Below are 13,521 nucleotides of genomic sequence, written 5' to 3'. Positions count from 1 at the left end.
AACAGGTTGTCTGATATTTACATTCAGCAGGAGGATGGTTTACTGAAAACACTGCATTACTAAATCAGTATAAACTTACACATCTCAAGCATGATGTAGGATCTTGGCTAGCCTATTTTTTATGTGGCTTTAATAAACACAAACATCCAAACAGAGAGAAATCCTTACAGGCTTCATCAAGCAAACATTAAAGCCCAAATTAAAATTGCATGCTTCTATTGCTTTTTTATTTTGTCCAGCCCAACATTTAAATAAATCAAGATGGCTTCATCCATCTTTTGGTGTATCTGTCTGAGTTGAATTATTCTAATGTTTGCATCTCTGAAGCTTTTGAAGAACATGAAGTTGCATGCATGAATAGGCAAGCAAGAACACCCTGCTGAAAGCAGAAATCTTCCCCCTGTTGGAAGCTGAAAATTGCAACTACAGTAGAGTCTCACTTATCCAAGTCTCGCTTATCCAAGCTTCTGGATAATCCAAGCCATTTTTGTAGTCAATGTTTTCAATATATCCTGATATTTTGGTGCTAAATTCGTAAATACAGTAATTACAACATTAACATTACTGCATATTAAACTACTTTTTCTGTCAGATTTGTTGTATAACATGATGTTTTGATGCTTAATTTGTAAAATCATAACCTAATTTGATGTTTAATAGACTTTTCCTTAATCTCTCCTTATTATCCAAGATATTCGCTTATCCAAGCTTCTGGCGGCCCGTTTAGTTTGGATAAGTGAGACTCTACTGTATATGTCTGTGAAAGTAACTGTGTGCTTATATGAGGTGACAAAAATCAGTAGTTAGGGTATACTAGTGTGTTCCCTCTTTTTCTGCTTTGTGGCTTCCTTATCTATACACAAATGCAAACATTTTTTTATTTCATTTACTCTCGAAAGTTCGCACATATGTTGTTTCTTCATTGAGTCTGCTTGCTGATAGCAGCACAACTCATCTTTCACTTTCTTCTAAAATATAGCTCTGTCCTAGGTATGGAAGGCATCAAATTCTGTCTAATCTTGGAAGCTAAGCAGGGTCAGCCCTCATTGGTTACAATTACATATCTCTGTAATTACAAATTACAAAATTAAAATTAAATTAAAATTAAAACATTTTTACAATTACATATCTTTGCACTTTTGTCCAGACTGCCCTCCCATTTTATCCACTTTACCATTAAGTGGTGGTCTCTGCTTTATATCATCTTACCATTTTATTATTTTATTATTGTATTATATCGTATTATTGTGTTTTTAATTTGTTTATTTTATCTGTTTGATGATGTTGTTCATATATGCTTTTAATTTTTTGTTCACTGTCTGTTCTTTGGTCTTGGCCCCATGTTAGCCGCCCTGAGTCCCTTAAGGGAGATGGAGGCGGGATAGAAAAATAAAGTATTAGTAATAGTAGTAGTAGTACAGTAGAGTCTCACTTATCCAAGCTAAACGGGCCGGCAGAAGCTTGGATAAGCAAATATCTTGGATAATAAGGAGGGATTAAGGAAAAGCCTATTAAACATCAAATTAGGTTATGATTTTACAAATTAAGCACCAAAACATCATGTTATACAACAAATTTGACAGAAAAAGTAGTTCAATACACAGTAATGTTATGTTGTAATTACTGTATTTACAAATGTAGCACCAAAATATCACGATATATTGAAAACATTGACTACAAAAATGCGTTAGATAATCCAGAAAGTTGGATAAGTGAGTGTTGAATAAGTGAGACTCTACTGTATTGAAAGCATAGACTACTGTAGTAGTAGTAGTAGTAGTAGTAGTAGTAGTAGTAGTACTTGGATGAAAGACCATCCACAGATCCAGGTGCTATAGGCTATATTTCAAAGGAAGAAATTGAGCATTCCTTGACTAAGAAAACCCATGGAATTAATGGGGTTGCCATAAGCCAATAGCCAACTTGAAGGCAGGTACCCAAACTGCAAACACTTCACTTTTAACTGACAATGATGGTTTCAAACTCCAGTTTCCAAACAGGCCATATATTTTCTCATAATTCTAATGGATGTGCTACCATATCCCCCTAACTCAATCTGAAAAATATGTACCGTGTTTTTAGATGCCTAGAGTAGTACTATATGTCTTTCTAAGAGGTGTGATGGGTAAAGTGATGGTGGAAAGGTGAAAGTATTGTGCCTCTGCATATATTTAGTATAATAGTTGCATTGGGTATCATTTTATCACTTGCACTGTGGAGAGAGAGAGTGCATAAAGTTACACCAGAGGGATATTCGCTCCATCTCTCCATTTTTAAGGCAAACAGTTGTTTCAGGACCCCAAGAGACCTCATCAGCTGCCTGTTCTCAATGTGCTGTGTGACTTGGAGAGTGTTGCAGATATTCTTTCCCAGGACTCCAATATCCAGATCCCAAAACACATTGGTAAGGATGCTGCCAGGCTATTACGGTAGGTTTCAATGGATGGTATCATCAGACATAAATTCATTGATGGAACTCCATTGTGGTAATCATGTTGAAAGTTTCTCCATATCTTCCAAAAGTCCTTTCACACAATATATTTATAGCACTATAATTTCATCTTAACTGCCATGGCTCCATCCTCTGGAACCTTGAGGTTGACAAAGTTCTGTTGCTAAGAATTTTAGGTATCTAACAAAATAACAAATCTCTAGATTCCATAAGATGCAATCATGGCTACTTAAAGTGGAATCACAGCTGGATAAATGTGTAGTCTGAGAAAAAGAGAAGCACGTTATTTTACTTAAGCAGTGTCTTACTGTTTGGATAGAAAGGAAGATGTTTTGTCTTTAATGTCAAAGACTAGAAAAAATAAATAAGCTGTTTTAAAAAGGACACCCATTCTAAAGAACGTCTCCAGAGTTAAAATAGGTTCGTCTATCAAAATACTTACATGATGCACTTCCCAGACGTAACTAGAGGTACCAGAATCCCATTGGTTCATAAATATGTACAAGTTCCCCTACCATTCCAGATGGAGATTTTTGTCTAAGGTAGCATACCCACATTTGGTTGGATTCTAGAATTTAGGAATAGATTTGCACATGTGATATCACTGAACATGGATGCCCTTGTGCATTTTGTCATGCATTCTGTTCCACATCAGGTAACTTAGCTGAGTTGTACCATTTTGCCATACAACACAAAGAGTGCATAGGAAACTCAATTTGTTGTAAATGACATTATGCAATGTTGATGTAGATCACAGCCAAGATGTTGAACCCAAGTCCTTTTAAATACACACTTCCTGCTGTACATTGCTAACAAGTAAGGCATTTTCTCCCAAAAAGAAGACCACCACAAGCCAGCCAATATGTCAGATAAAGTACTGTAAAATAAGAATTGCCCGTGGCTTTAGTATTTATATGCTTAGCCATCAATAAATTTAGCAAATTTGCTATCTAGGTTTCTACTCAGATTCAACTGAGGACAGATGCATATGACCCCTTATTTCATTCCATCCCCTGCTCATTTCAGTAATATAAGTATGCCAGTGCATACAAACAGCAACTGAAACAGATTTTTAAAGTAGAAAATATAATTCTAGAAGGAAACATAAGCTTGACAATCAAAAATGAAGTGAACAAAGCTCCCAAATGTCCAGGTGGCTGCCTGCCCACCTCCTCCTAATCATGAATTAGAAGCCAAGAAAAAGATCAGCACATATGGCAATAAAAACTACCATATTTTGGCAACTTCAGCTAATGTCTATGGCAAAAGTGCCAATTTCCTACCAAGAATCCTTCATTATGGCATCTTTAGCATGAACCATGATCTGATAACTATTATATTTTTGCTTTGTATACCAAGTAAGGTCATACACTCAAAAACGTAAAAGGAATTGAGAGTCCACCTCTAAAATGTCCATACAAGGAACACTAAATCAGGAGCCATTACTAACTAGAGTGAGATTTGCACAGATACATGTATACAGTTTTTGTTTGCTTCTCTCCCAATCAGATTTGCTAAAATAGCTAGGAATCGTCCACTTTAACTTCTATGTCTGAGAGAAGCCTCCAACAAGGATGGTAAAAACATCAAAACATCCGGGCATCCCTGGGCAACGTCCTTGCAGATGGCCAATTCCCTCATACCAGAAGTGACTTGCAGTTTCTCAAGTCGCTCCTGACACGAAAAAAAATGCTATGGAATCTTGGGAGTTGTAATTTTACATGCTCTTTAGCCTTCCCTCCCAAAAAGTGCTGGCACAGAGCCATGTCAGTTGAAGTGGTGTCAAGCTGCCATAATTCTACAGTGTTGTAGATGCCACCATCATTGGCCTTCTTGGGCAAGCCTGCTCCAAACGTGATAGGGATCTGGGTAGAGTCTTCTCTTCTGCTTCCCCCCCCCCCCCTTTCTAGGGCAGCCTGTGTTCTGGAAGCATCCTGGAAGTCCCTACCATGCTGCAATTTAAATGACACACTTCTAAGAAATTTAAATGGCAGGCACCCAATGGTGGGCTGAATACTGGATGAATGAAATGGTTTGGGACTTAAGAACAGTTGCCAGAGGTGGAATTTTGTGTGGGATACAGCAGTGGTATGATTACGCCAGTTGCTGACACTGTTGCTCTTCAAAGGAACATATCCAACACTGATGTAAAATCTCCTGTTGAGTATAGTTGATTTTGGATAAAACATCCTGATCATTTCCTCAGCTGCCAATGTTATTACTTACAGAAAATAAGGGATGTGCCGGCTCTTCAGCCACCTCTCCCGGACAGGGAGTGAAGAGGCCTCTAAGGTCCCCTTGGAAGGTTTCCCAGGGACTGAAAATGAAGTCAAGAGTGGCTGCAGGCCAGATTCAGCCATTGGGCTGATAGGCCAAGACAGATGCTGGAATGGCTTTGGGAATGATTTCCTTGCCAACCCTTCTAAAGATGACAGTTAAGAATAACTGTTAGGACAGACTAATCCAGATAAATGTACAAATTTACATTATTTTATAAAAACTAATTTCCATTAGCTGGATTCACTTTATAAGCCTCTTTGCAACCATCATCCATAGTGCCAAAGGTTGCAATAGATTGAAGACATTAAGATATTAGGTTAAACGCCTGAAAAGAGGAGCCTTAAAACATTTTTCTATATTTTTTCTTTTTTTTCTTTTAAACTCTGCAAGAGTTTGGTGTGAGATGTGGCTTGCTAAGGCAACTTAGTGATGCACTGTGGGACATCCTGCTCTTCACAGGAACATATCCAACACTGATGTAAAATCCAGTTTAAAATTGTAGAAATGGAATTGTGCATGAGATGCCATTGCACTTGCAGGTGACCTTGCATATACATGTGTATGTAAGCAGATTTGCTGTGTATTTGGTTGGTTGCATATCGGGTATATGTTCAGTTGCTCAAGGGTTGCAAAGCACAATCAATGTGTCACTTTACATGTGAAGTTTTATGCTAGTCAATCCTTATATAGGATCTTTGAGATTAAGCTATAATATGAAAACACAGGAAAACCAATTATAATATCAAAACATAATTGAATTCACAGATTCTGTATCCACAAATTGATTTTGGTATCTACAGGGGTCCGTGGAACCCCAACTGATACCAGTATACATTGCTTAAAAGTCAACATCCAGTAACTCATGAAAAGGCTGTGTTTGCTTAACAGTGGAATGACAAAAAGGATAGGATCCACCTAGTCTCCCTTGAAGGGATTTCCAGTTTGTAAGCTACCACTGTCCATATATTCTTGAGCTTTAGAAAATGCACTGAAGTTTGAGGAATTTTAAAGAACAGAGAGTAGATTCCATCATGGATGGATATCTCGCCTGATTTGTTTTAATTTCCAAGGCTGATCTCTCCTATCCTCTCCTATAATGTCTACAGGTGCACTTTAAAACTACTATATAAACAAAGTCTGAAGATGATGGCAAGGAACACACTGCTGAGAGTACCAGTGATCCACCCAGCACAGTAAGATAACATCACTTGGTTGACTCATCTTCTTGGGCGTAAATAGCTCATAATCCAAGAGAAAGAGAAAGAGAAAGAAGTAATCAAAGTTGCAGCAGGGAGGTTTTTCTATACTGTACTAACAGGTCACAGTTCTTTCCTTGGAATTTCTCATTAAAGATGGTCACTGTGATGTTTTCAAAAAAAAAAAAAAAAGCATGAATGAAGACGCCATGGTTAACAGGGGGTAGATGTTCTTGGTTTCTGCCTCAGGCCCTCAGGTTAAGTCTTCTCATTTCCTAAATGTAACCCATAGTACAACATACATCTTCACACCAGAAGCCAGAATGGCTGGAGTCCTCTAATTAGGTTCTCCTCCCACCGTTTCTTCCTTCTGCCATCTGTCCTCTGTTACATGACACATCCCTTAGTCAATTAGCAGTACCAATTGGATGGCTACATCAAGCCAACAAAATTACTCAGAATTCAGTACTCTAGAACACTTCACCTCCCATTAAGATATACATATTGTAAAATACTCCCTTTTAAGCTCCAGTCAGACAGCCAAGTGAGAATTCTTACATTGAGAAACTGGGCTTCTCCTCTTCGTGGATTTGCTGGTGGAAGCAGTCACCTTGGGCAACAGATTTTAAGGCAGCAAATTGTTCACTGTTTAATTTTATTATTTTTGTATTTTAACTGCCTGGGAAGAAGAAGAGAGGCCTCTTATGGGATTTTCTGCCTCATGTCCAAAATAACTTGGCAATCTTTGGGTACTGTGAACATTGGTTTGTGTTGAAGATGCCAAAAGTACAATGCATTGCACCAGTTCTCGCTATCTCTCTCACACAAACAAACAGAATATTCTTGGTTCATTGTTCAAGAGAAAGAAGTGGACCCTCGTATCAACAAAAGAGACTGGCGTCCTTTCTGAGCAAGTATGTGAAGATCGATATAGTTTTTCTCCATTCCTATTTTCTAACAATTTACAGAATGCATACATTGAAACAAGCTAAGGGTAAAGGGGGGGAATGGGAGGGGGAGAGAGAAACTGCAAAAGCCACTTAAAAAGTGGGACAACCGAGGATGAACTGGAACTGTCAAATCAGTTCAGGTGGACTTACTACAGACACGTGTCATGAGAATTTACAAGGATACCTCAGGTAATGACACTTCCAAGGAAAATGCTTATTTTTATGATGACCTTTGGGAAAACATGGCTAGAAGCAGGATCCTTCCCTCTTCAAGGAAGAAAATAGCTTCCCAGTCCTACTGGCCCATCCAGCAAACTTATTACACTGTAGAGGTGGATCAGCTTCCTACCGGTATCTGTAGCAATGGATCAGACAGAAGAGTAACTCTTAGGGTATATGTATGCATAAGTACCTGCCTCAAGTTAACTGTTAATTTATGGCCATTCCATGAATTTCATAGGGTTTCTTAAGTGAGAAATCTTCAGAGATAGTTTTGCAATTCTCTTCCTGTAATTTGAACACAAATTTGAACACAACCTCTGAGGATACCTGCCATAGATGTGCATGAAATGTCGAGAGAGAATGCTTCTGGAACATTGCCATACAGCCCGGAAAACTCACAGCAACCCAGTGATTCTGGCCATGAAAGCCTTTGACAACAAACCCAGCCGGAGTCCTTCAAAAAGAAGATTTGGATCCTTGTGCTCCTTTAGATTGCTATCTGAGATGGTACCTATGCGCCAGCAGTAGAATCACAGTTGTAGGCAATTAAAAGGTCCCTCTGAACCAAACTTGCCAAGAAATGATTTTCATAGGTTTGCCTTAGGATTGTTGTAAATTGGGGATGACTTGAAGGCAACAACAACAAAGTAATGTGAAGAATATTCATGTGTAGCAGAAATTCTGCTCAAATATCTCAGCACACATGAGGAGAATGGCAATGCAGGAGGTGGAGATAGCACACGTCCCCTCCTCACACATGAGGTTTAAAGTCTGTGCTGAATGTCTGAATTGGATGATGAAAAACAGGACCTTTACTCCTTTACCTGTAGTAGTTCAAGAGTTGGACCAGAATTCCAGGAGACCAGAGTTTGAATCCCTCCTCAGCTATGGAAACTCATTGGGTTACCCTCTCAACCTAAAAGGAAGATAGTAGTAAACATTTTCTGTATAAATCTTGCCAACAAAACCCTATGAGTGAATGAGATGCTCCTTTTCAGTAAATTTTGACCTTTCTTCCATACAACTGTTAAAGGTACAGGACCCCTCTTGTGTTTTTTGTCAAATCTAACTCCACCAAAGCTGTGTTTTATGAAACAATGCCAAAAAAGGGGTGAATTGAACATGATGCAGTCTAGCAGAGTTTATCATCCTGAAATGCTGTGTGGGCCCTATTCCAATTTGTTTGCAGAAGTAGTGGTTTTAAAGGCTGTGGAGGTCATTAGTCAGTACCAAAAGGCATAATTCAAACCTTTTGTTGTCCTTAATTTCTCAAAACATTAAAGGAAACATAAAGTATAACATTTTAGTCCTGTTTTATGGGTTCTGGGTATGCATAGATTTTATTGTGTGCTTATAAAATGATAGACTGCGAACAAAATGTCAATGTAAAATCCCCAATTGTACAAGCACTCACATTTACTACAGTCCTGCCTTTATATTCCCATAACTGTTACTATGGTTTTTTGATATAATTTATGCTCTTATTAATGCGGCACATAACTGCTTATTTTATGTAGCCATCTCTTGGCCCATTGCCACTTTCCAAAGCAGTTCAAGCTTATAGAAATGAAAGCTAGCCTGTTTGCAGCAAGATAAGCAAAATCCATGCACATCACTCAAACATGACATGCTGGATATTTTAATGTCAGGATAGGAAACTGTCACTGGCCTTTGCCTGGAATCTTTATCCTCATCTTAGATAATCTATGGAATCTATTTCCAGCAATTGTGGCATGTTCATTAAACACAGCAGTAGCTAGTCTTAATCTAAACTCTTAAAAGAAAAAGTGAAGATACAAACGTCCACTACCAAAATCAGTTCAACACCTTGGGCAGTGCTTTTTCATCTGAACCCAAAATCCAGACTAGATTTCCCACTCCAGTGACATGAAGCAACCCACCATCACTGGATTAGTGTTGGGTGGGAATTGAGGTGTGTCTGCACTATAGAATTAAAGTAGTTTTCCACCACTTTAAGTGCCATTTACTGTGATGTGGTGCACCAAGTGAAGAGTACTCTGTTATGTGAACTGTGGCTTTAGAAGACCTTCAGGCTTTTCTGCCAAAGAGTGCTTGTGCCTCACCAAACTACAAATCCATGATTCCATAGCACTGGGTCATGACAATTAAAGTGGTGACAAACTGCATTAATTCTACAGAGTGCAATCTAGTTTTTAGTCTCCAGTAAATGATGAAACTAAATATGGGACTTTGGCCAGTCATTCTGCCTTAGCACAAAATAGTTCACAAGGTTCTTGTGTAATTAATGCAAATAGCAGCTATCATCCTTCTCCTACTTTTCCTTAGTTCTGTTGAAGTTTGGGTTATTTGTAAGCCACCCTTGGATTCTGTTGAAAAGGAAGGGGGTGGTAACAATTTCTAAAAGAAATTTCATAAATAAATAAATAATGTGTGTTGATCTACACTTCTAGTTTTGAGTTCTGAGCACCACACTTTGAGAAGGATAATGTCAGGCTAGAACACGTCTAGAGGAGTAAGGTGACCAAGATGATGAAAGGTCTGGTAACCAAGCCCCATAAGGAATGGCTTCTGGAGCTAGGCATGTTTAGCCTGGAGAAGAGAAGATTGAGAGATGGCATGATGGCCATCTGAAAGGATGTCATCTTGTAAAATACAGAACGTTTTTCTCTACTGCTCAAAAAAACTTGGACCTGAACCAATAGATTCAAATTACAACAAAAAAGATTCTACTTGAGCATTAGGAAGAAATTCCCGATGGCAATACTGTAGCTGTATAACAGTACAACAGACTGTCTCATGGGGTAGTGGGTCTTCCCTCTTTGGATATCTTTAAACAGAGGCCGAAAGTCACCTTTAGGAAGTGTTTAAGTTCACACACCACTACTTTGAGCAGCATTGATTTTAGTCAAACTCTCTACCAAGACAGGAATCATCCACACTTTAATCCCTTTCCAGAGTCACAAGGATTGCTCTCTGGAACTTTGTGAACACATACAGCTGTTTTCCAGAGAAGCAAACATCTCCTATTGACTTTACATCATAAAACAATTCTGATGGCATTTCTAAAATAAGTGTAGACCTGGCAGATGAAATGCCTGCCAAGAAAAGCACCTGGAACAAAAGGTTAATAATACCTGACAATATGATATGCAACCATTGCCCTAATGGTCCTAGCACATAACTTCATTTGCTGTTATGTGGTATGCCAAGTGAACAGTGAGCATTATACGGTGCTTTCCCAAACTAACCACCTCTAAATTCATTTTTTTTTAAAAAAAAATACCATTCTCTTTATAGCTGAATCTCAACAGAAATCAAATCTAGCAAAGCAGTCTTGTAATGTGATCTGGGGAAATATTCTGTCAATCACTTTGATACAGACCTACAATTAAGAATGATAGAACTACTGCTAATGGCAGAAGAGTGGCAATGAAGTAATGGCATAATCTTGAGCCTGGTCATCCAGGACAATAAATAAGGGCCATAGTCCTAGTTTAGCTACATAGTATATTTAACTAAGTAGTGTTTCCTGTCCCAATTCCTACTGCAATTTTTTTTCTCGCACCGAGATTGCTAGTACAAAATGGTGGTAACATCAATACACTACACCCCAATCAATATGAGAACTGACCTCCATTGTTCACAGTGACTATTGCCTAGTAAAGAGCAATATTTCAGGACTTTTATGATAGCAATAGAACCATAATCATTCATATGTAGCAACCAAGAATATAACTTAGTTACTGACTAGTTATTCTAGGTTATGCATGTGTGACTTTGATAGTGAATCCCAGTTGATATGTTTTCAATATGAGTGTGTTCATAAGATTATCCACGGTTCTTTGCTCTGAAAGAACAAAGCCATTGTAGTATAGAGTAGTGCTGAAATAGAAATGGGAAACTCATATTAATATCCCTTAGTCATTAAAATTACAGTATTTTCTCCACTTCATGTTGCTTGTAGAATAGTACAAATTAATACCAATGGCTGATGCACAAACACACTCTGCACTGTATCAATATGTGTCAATATTAGACTTATTTGAAGGATCTGGTTGTGTTACTGTTTAAATCATTCAGTCTCTACCTTCCACACAAGATCATGGTCTCAGATTGCTGCAATGGCCTAAAAATAAGAGTTTCTGACTGCTAAGAAAAAGTATCCGGGGGTTGGAGAAATAACACTAGTGCTTTTCCAAGATACTTTCTATTATTCAGGTTGTTGGGAATTATATCAAAGTAGCAATACAAGCTACTACTGGGCAGATGTAATGCATGGAAGTGCCTATTTTATCTACACTGCAGCTTGTGGAAATCAGTATCAAATTGAATTCAATTAGAAGTGGAAACAATGTTTTCTTCTGTGCAGAGATTCTTAATGAGATTTAAAATTGGATAAATGACTCCATCTCTTCTGGAATAAATTCAGGAACACTGAGTAGGACCAGAAAATATATCTGTTTGTCTGGGGGTTTTTTTGTTAGCTTAATTTATTTTCCAAATTTCTCCCAGCATGGGTTCCAAGGTAGCATACAATCTTTTAAAAATACAATATAAATAATAAGCTTTCACTACAATAATTAAACCACAGTTAAATTAAAACACTGGTTCAGAATGCAGATTTAAAACAATTCTAAACAAAAAAGATATAAACCATAATAATAAACCGTACACAACGCCCTCCCTATTAAAAGCTTAGTCTGTTATGTCATACAGACTGAATCTTCCTTATCCAGAAATCTGATATCCAAAACACTCCAAAAACTGTCACTTTCTGTTGTCAAATGCTCGCTTCTGCCTTTGGGGAAAGGGGACTAGTCACACATTCATCACCTGCTAATGGTGTTGCACAGCAGGCGCACTGGAAACAGGCTGGAAATGTAGGTGTATTTTGCCACATTTTTTTTTTACAAGAAAGGCTACCCAACTTCACATGGGTTGAAATATGAAACTTTGGTTTGTGATACCCAGAACTTCAACCAAACTGAAGAAGTTCTCACAGTTGAAAATATTGTGCCCTTAACTGAATAAAATTATATTTTTGAAACTTCTAGTGTAACCCTACACATTTCTAGGGAAAGGGAAAGGGTCTCAACGCCCATGAGAAGAGCTTTCTTGCAGCAAAAGAGTGAGCCAGTTTTTTAATATTATCTCTAGAACAGTGGTTTTCAGCCTGTGGATCCCCAGGTGTTTTGGCCTACAACTACCAGAAATCCCAGCCAATTAAGCAGCTGTTAGGATTACGGGGAGTTGAAGGCCAAAACATCTGGGGACCCACAGATTGAGAACCACTGCTCTAGAACTATTCAGCCTCAGCTTCCAACTGTAGCTAATGCAAATCAGTGCACTAACTAGAACTATCTGCCACCTACTGACTGAAGATGGTTTTCTAGGCATGTCTGCACATTTACAATAATATAAATTAATGAGCATGTCCCAAAGTATCCCATGCCTACTGTTAGGTAAAGGTAAAAGTTTTCCCCTGACATTAAGTCTAGTCGTGTCCAACTCTGCGTATTGGTGCTCATCTCCATTTATAAATCGAAGAGCCGGCATTGTCCGTAGACACCTCCAAGGTCATGTGGCCGGCATGACTGGATGGAGCACCGTTACCTTCCTGCTGGAGTGGTACCTATTGATCTACTCACATGTGCATGTTTTCAAACTGCTAAGTTGGCAGAAGCTAGGGCTAACAGTGGGAACTCTCCTCGCTCCCTGAATTCGAATTGCTGACCTTTCGATCAGCAAATTCTGCAGCTCAATGGTTTAACCCGCTGTGTGTTAGTTGTCTTCATTTCATGGTCTTGAAATTACTGCTTTGATTGACTGGTTAACAAGCAAACATCTTTTATTGTTAGAGATTATTGTAGAGAATAATTTTCACAAAAGAAAATATTACGTTATTAGCTCATCTTAAAAGTTAGAAACCAGTTTATTAACATACCTGCTTTGAATTCAGAGGTTTCTCTTATCTTCGTTCTGTTTTGTGGTGCAGTCCCTTTTCTTTCTGGATGTAATTTAAAGCACAGCGATCAGTAGACAGAAGACAGGACAGGTTTATCAGCCTCCAGTTTTATTCCCATTTATGGGTAAATTGCCTGTCATTATAGTGGATGACTCATGAGGTATGCTCACCAGGTGTTTATTGATAGCAGTTTCCACATTACGGTTATCAAGAAATATTCGACAGTCGAATGAAAAATGTGCCATATGAACTGGTGCTATAACAAGCATAGCACTGCTCCTGGAGATACTGTGAACTCAAGCAATGGGTGAAAAAGTGATAAACTCAAATCCTCTGGCAAGGACAAAACTTAGGATCTTTGAATAGGAAATGGGACATGATGTCCAACCTCTGCTCTCCAGTTAAAATATCCACAGATTTTATTTCTTCTTTTTCTGATTTTATACTGGGTTAAGATAAACTGACCTGAGGAGC

Source organism: Anolis carolinensis, chromosome 4 (genome assembly GCF_035594765.1).
Source record: "Anolis carolinensis isolate JA03-04 chromosome 4, rAnoCar3.1.pri, whole genome shotgun sequence".
In the NCBI taxonomy this organism is placed as follows: Eukaryota; Metazoa; Chordata; class Lepidosauria; order Squamata; family Dactyloidae; genus Anolis; species Anolis carolinensis.
The sequence above is the reverse complement of the archived record's forward strand: the minus strand, read 5'-3'. Positions refer to the sequence as shown.